A 6,964-nucleotide genomic window follows, 5' to 3' on the forward strand; every position below is an offset into this window, starting at 1 on the left:
ATATATATATATATATATATATATATATATATATATATATATATATAGAGAGAGAGAGAGAGAAGCCTTGCTTTGGGGTTGATAAAATATAGTACTTGATTGCTACTGTATCTTAACAACCCTGGGGTAACAAAGTGAACCTCAACTAGATTTGAACACAAGTGCAGAAAGTTGAATAAATACCGCAGACATTCTATGTGAAACTCAATCAATGGTTCTGCTAGTCTGTTACCTTCTAGTCTTGTCTTGTGTCTTATCAAAACAGATTCACTGTTGGATTCCAAGGATTCTCTGAGAATGATTACACAATATTTCATCACTTGCCTTCGGTACATGTAGATGGCTCCCTTCCTGAATCCTTCATTTACAAGACCAAACCATGGTTATTTAGTAATATTGCCATATATTCTTCCTTCCTATCTTTTGTGGATGCACATTTGCCATTTATTTCTTCAATGCTCATTTGTACCAGTTCTAGGCTGATAGAATACCAATCAAGTATAAGGGGTTGATTTAACTGACTGGTTCCTTCCTACTAAAATCCCCAGCCTTCTGCTTAAATCAGAAAATATTTCTAATATTGTTCTTTTTTTTTTATTTGCAGACAGCATAATTATTTCCATGTAGTTTGTCTTTAATGGTCCTTGCATAAAATCCCTTAATACTAACTTCCCTGTGATGTAATACATTTAGATTTAACTATATTATTTAACAATGTCGAGACACAGCAAAATATTGTGTTTGTTGCATATTTTCTAATCTTGCATTGATGTGTTTAGTTCAGTGATGTTGAAACAATGGAATGTATAGCATCACTGACATGCTGTGTGGGTTTAGGGGCTGCCAAAAGGTTATTTAAGCCTAAAGATAAAACTAAAAGGCAACCCAATAACGGTTATCAAAGAAATTAACATTTTGGTTCTCTGGGCTACAAAGGTTCATCCACCACAGGTTCATTGCTGTGAGCAGAGGCAGCTTGTAGTGCTGAGTTCAAGTCCTGGCCTTGGAAAAGACCCAAATTATATATCAACCGTCTCCAGTGGTGTATATTTTGTATATCGTGTATATACACTGCTGTATATCTTGTACGTTCATAGCGTCCTCGTGCATTAATATCTGGCGACCTGGTGTCGTATTTTAACTGGCGCTACTAATTTTTATATCTTGTTAGCCCTAATATCAGAACCCTGTTAACGGGGATCTCAGTCCACACAGTATCAAGTTAATATAGATATAGTGTACTGTTGTATGGTGGGATCAAGAAAAATGTTGTCGATCCAGGGAGAGATTTTAAAATGCGAGCTACAATAAATTTCATGTCTCCGATGATACAATTGTCAGACGAGCTTGTATAACATGCCATGTACGTCAAGCAATATTCCGGGCTCAAAATAGAACGTGATTGTTCTCTGAGAAAAAAACGACACAGAACTGAGGAAAAAAGTAAATGAGGAAAGAAAACGAAGGAGCATGGATGATAATAGAAACTTATCCAGATGCTTACATTTAATGAAAATCTCGGATCGAGAATTCAGTAGGTCGTTGGGTTTCTAAGATCTAAGAACACATCACCTAGATCGGCGAGGCTGTCTGGTGTCAAGTCGTGTCTGCTGGCCATAGCATTCGGTCCATTCCCCTCGTGCTCATTAAGCAACCAATTCGGTTATACTTCCAACGTTAATTCCACAAGACATTCCCGAAGCTCATAACTAGAGAATGTTTCAATGTCTACAACATCTCTGGCACAAAAGAGGAAGTACAATTGTCTGGGAACTAAATAACCGTTATACACTTAAACAACGAAGGAAACACAAGAACTTTTCTGTAGACATCGCGCGTTGTATTCCACAGACTTAGTCATCATAACTGCTTCACCCCACCCCCCAATCTCCACCTGATCACCTCTCCATTATTATCAGTGTATAAATTCAATCAAGGAGCAAAATAAAAGATTTTCAGAGACTTCGAAAAATTTCGTAGACAGAATCACAACTCATAGAATTCAATAACAGTAGAATTTTTTTCAACCAGCGACATAGATTCACGCCACCACACAGCATGACCACATTTCACAGACCTTGCACTCTCCACTCAACCCCATAAAGACCTACACAAACACAAAGAAAACAGCTCTACATGTTTCGAGTAGATGGAAATTAAAAATAATCTCGAATCAAAGATAATCGTGAAACAAATTAAAATATTTTCGGAGCAAATTAAACAATTTTCTAATTTAATAATGCCATCAAACCCTATTTCCTATTTCAAATAATTAAGTAAACACTAATCTGGAACCTCTTGAACAGGTATCAAAACATCTTTCATGAGTTTATGGAAATAATTTAATTTGAAATTAGGAAACAGAATTATTCTGGTTGTAAAAGTACTTGTTTCAATAAAATATTTCTTCAAAATGATTTGCTACAATTCGTTCAGACATGGGTCAATCTATATTCACGAAGATTCTTCAATGTTAATTGTGGATATTATTTTATCCTGCTCAGCAAATGATACAAATTGTTTGTGTTCATTGTTCTTGATTGCAGTTACAGATATTTCCACAAATGTGATGTACGGTTCCTGCGTAACTATTCCATTTGGGTGTCTTTATTAATATGACAATTATAGTATAGATGTGTTGTGTGTACCAAAAGATTCCCAACTTTTTGTCAACAGCTGACAGAACACGGGGATACGAATTTTCAGTTGGCGACTTTTCGTATGGTCCCTGTTGGCATTTTTTGATACCTCGCGATACATCAGTTTTTGTAGCCTGAGTGAAGCTATCGTTGCTTCGAGACTGACTTTTGTCATCCGTAGGCAAACACTGCATTGAAAACGGATAACTATATAAGTTAAAACAGTCCAAAACAGATATCTAATATGTTTTATCTAAGAATCTACTGTTTAATTTGCTCCGAGATTATTTTAATTTGTATCTGAAAAAACCAGAAGTAGAAAACAATTTATAAATCTATCATACATTATGCCTGTCCAGCCTGGACCACCAACTGTTCGGAATAAACCATAAGGAACAAAACATCTGCCTTGGTTTTATAAAGAGATTCATAGAAATCCAATCTGCTATATAAATATATAAACCCATTTTCTATAACTCTGAGACTTGTGAAAAGAGACTGGAGACTGTTTGAATCCTTGTATAGAATAGGTTTCGCTAAAAACACAGAAGGGGCCAGTTGGTTGTGTTAAACTGGGCAACAGATTAAGACCATCACCTCAAATGCAGAACTGTCCTTTCCGACGGATTTCCCCAATTTTAATTTATCAAACTTTACTCACAAAATTTTCGTCAACCCGAAGCTATGACAAAAGACACCAAGAAGCCGCGCTGTCAAATTGAACCCAGAAAGGAATTGAATTTTGCAAAAGTGTTTAGTTCGCTACTCTAACGATTCTGGCCTGCCACCACCTTTATACAGTGCTAATAGTTGTAACAAAATAATTTGGTAGAGAAGCGTTGTAGAATTTTATCTTCGTCTTCTTTCCAAAAGGTTTCCATCAACGGCTGCTCTTCTCACCACTGAAATGTTTCAAGTTTCGTTATCAGATCGTTGAACTTCTCCGCCTCATTATCTTGCTACGAGTTCAGCTTTTTCTTTTTGTAACACTTGAACCGAACTCAGGGCTGTTAGCAGTCTCACTGCTAGATAAATTATTACATCCACTGCGATAGCCAAATGTATGTATATGTATGTGTGTGTGTGTAAAGTCGTACGAAGCATTGATTTTACTTGAATATATATATATATATATATATATATATATATATATATATATATATATATATACATATATATATATATATATGTTGTACTTGGGGATGGTCATATTGCCAGTTTAGCCAAATATATATATATATTAGCCATTTGCAATGGAAGCAGTCTTTAAAACAAATATCAATTAGTAAATCCCACATAACTTGGATGTGTTGCGTAAACTACTGTAATCGTCCTGGGAAATGATCTTTTATAGACGAATAATGCTAAAAAGCACAAAATACCTAGTTGAAATCTCGTCAGAGCCACAATGCTTAACACTAACTAAACAGACTGATGTCTCAAAAAGCTGTCGAGCTGAATATAAATGACCTGTTAGCAACAGAAGCAGCTTTTGTAACGAATATAAATTTTTACATCCAATTTCATTCGACGAGATTTCGGCCTCGCTTTCGGTGTTTAGGTGTCTATTGCTGATGAAGCGTAAATACGTTGAAATCACGTGATACAATGACTATGTTCACTCGTGACCGAGGAAAACTTTCATAGGCCATGAAGAACATTGTGCACTGAGACAAATTTATACTCGTGGCTCCGCTGGTGACTCGTGGAGCGCAGCTTTTGATAAACATGCATGTCTGCAGATGTTGCAGATCAAGCTTCCCCCATCCACTACGCTAGCAATGCCTTTCTCAGCTGCTTAAATTCTGCTTGAAAAACACCCACTCTTTGTTTCCTTTTCCTCCATTGGTGATTATGACAAGAGTTGCTTCCCCAATTGACCTCTCATATTTCACATGCTTTCTTAAATTGTAGTCTTGTTTTCTGCTGGGAGCGCTTTCCACAAACAAGGTCACCTTATAGAATTGCTAAGGCATCCTCAGATCATTCATACGAACAAGGTGTGCAATCAAACGTAAACGGTACTTGTGCACCATTGCTTCAACGCTCAGAACGTCGGTTCCCCCAATGATCTCTGTGTCTAGAGTCGACAAGGACCAACCAACATTTAGATTGTCTCAGACACCTCTGATGGAAGTGTTCAAGAGCCCTTACGGGATACCTGTAAAGGGTCCATGTCTCACATGAGTAACGGAGTGACGTCAGTACATACGCACGGTACACAGCAAATATTCTTTTCTAGTCTAGGCACAAAGCCCGAAATTTTTGGGGAGGGGACCAATCGATTAGATCGACTCCAGTACGCAACTGGTATTTAATTTATGGACACCGAAAGGATGAAAGGCAAAGTCGACCTCGGCGGAATTTGAACTCAGAACGTAAAGACGGACGAAATGCCGCTAAGCATTTCGCCCTGCGTGCTAACGTTTCTTATTTCTTTATTGCCCATAAGGGGCTAAACATAGAGGGGACAAACAAGGATAGACAAAGGGATTAAGTCGATTAGATCGACCCCAGTGCGTAACGGCAGAGGAAATACCACTAAGCATTTCACTCGGCGTGTTAACGTTTCTGGCAGCTCGCCGCCTTGGTACACAGCAAATATTCTTTTCTGCTCTAGGCACAAAACCCGAAATTTTTGATGAGTGAACCAGCCAATTAGATCGACCTCGGCGGAATTTGAACTCAGAACGTAAAGACAAACGAAATACTGCGAAGCATTTCGCCCGGCGTGTTAACGTTTCTGCCAACTCGCCACCTTGGTACACAGCAAATATTGTTGGCCTTATGATATCATGCTGGAACCAGATATGAGATTCAAGAACCCCGAAGGAATCAGTTGTCTTCTGATGGTTCATCATCCAAGGAGCGAGAATGGTTGAGTCTGCTTCCCAGGTAGACAAACCTGTCTACCATTTTCGGTACAGTTCCTTCAACTAAGACAAACAGTTTCACATACGTGTTTCTTGGCGCAGGCCGGAACATCACAACAGTTTTATCCACACTAATACAGTGTCCAAATGCCTTGGAAGATGAGAAATATGATCCATGAGAATTTGCATATCTTCAGCTGTATGAATAATTAAACTGTAATCATCATATAAAGAAAGTCGCGAGTAAGAGATTGAGAAACTTTCGATTTGACTGCAAATCGACGCAAGTTGAGGAGACGACTGGAAGATCAGTGCCTCTTATAATATCCCAGAAGAGCAACCTGTGGCAAAAGTATGAGTGAGAGGAACAACAAAATACAAGGAAAAGAGAGTTGGGGGCAAGAATGTCAGCTTGCTTGATACCATTCTCTACAGGAATGGATCCCACCATGTTATCACCGACATAGTTATATAAACACACAGGGAATTAAAATGCTAATCTTAGATAATCACATGTCAGCTAATCCGCGAGCTTAATGTGAACCTTCACATTAACTTTTAAACCAGCACCAACTTTTTTCAGTATATTTACAAAATTCAACTTTTATTACATTTTTTTTTCCTTTTCGTTCATTTTGTTCTCGCCATTGCCCCCCCCCCCACATACATCCAAAACACATTTACGCGCTCATACATTCAGATACAAACACACACTCATACAAATTCCTATAAACATGCACACATACATGAGCAATAATAAACATATACACAAAAATACATGTAAATATTATTTTGTTTTTCAAGCCTCAAGCCGTTTCTCCTGTCTCTCTGTCTCTGTCTTTGTCTCTCTGTCTCTCTGTCTCTCTCTCTCTCTCTCTCTCCTCTTTTTCCTTCTCCATCTCTATTTCTCTTCTCTACATTCTGCATTTCTCTTTATCCTCTCGCTGTGTCTTCCTCTACCTGCTTCCCCTTCTTTTTCATCAGCCTCTTCTCTTTTTCTTTTCTTTTATCCTTCTCTCAACCATTTCTCTGTTCTTCCACACATTACCCCGTCTCCAATCTATTCCATCTCCTTTTTCGCCTTCATCCCCTCCGCCTTCTTCTACATTATAGTTCTCCTTCTTCGTCTCCACCATTTTTTATGTTTCACACTTATCTCTGTTATCCATGCTTTTTCTTCTATTCTCTCCCTCGTTCTTCAACAATCTCACTTACTTCATAAGTCTTTCTCTTCTAAGGTTCTTTCATTCAATCTTCTGTTCAATATATCTTTATCTTCTCTTGTTACTCTTTCTTCTCTTCGATCCACTTTAAGTCTCATCGTACCATCTTTCTCTTTCCTCATCTCAGTCTCTCCCTCTTTCTTTAACACTGTGTCGTCTGCTTCTTTATACTTTACACTTTCTTTCCTTCTTTCTTCATCGCTCTTTTCATCGACCCCCCCCCCTTACA

The sequence above is a fragment of the Octopus bimaculoides genome, chromosome 17 (genome assembly GCF_001194135.2).
Source record: "Octopus bimaculoides isolate UCB-OBI-ISO-001 chromosome 17, ASM119413v2, whole genome shotgun sequence".
NCBI classification, from domain to species: domain Eukaryota; kingdom Metazoa; phylum Mollusca; class Cephalopoda; order Octopoda; family Octopodidae; genus Octopus; species Octopus bimaculoides.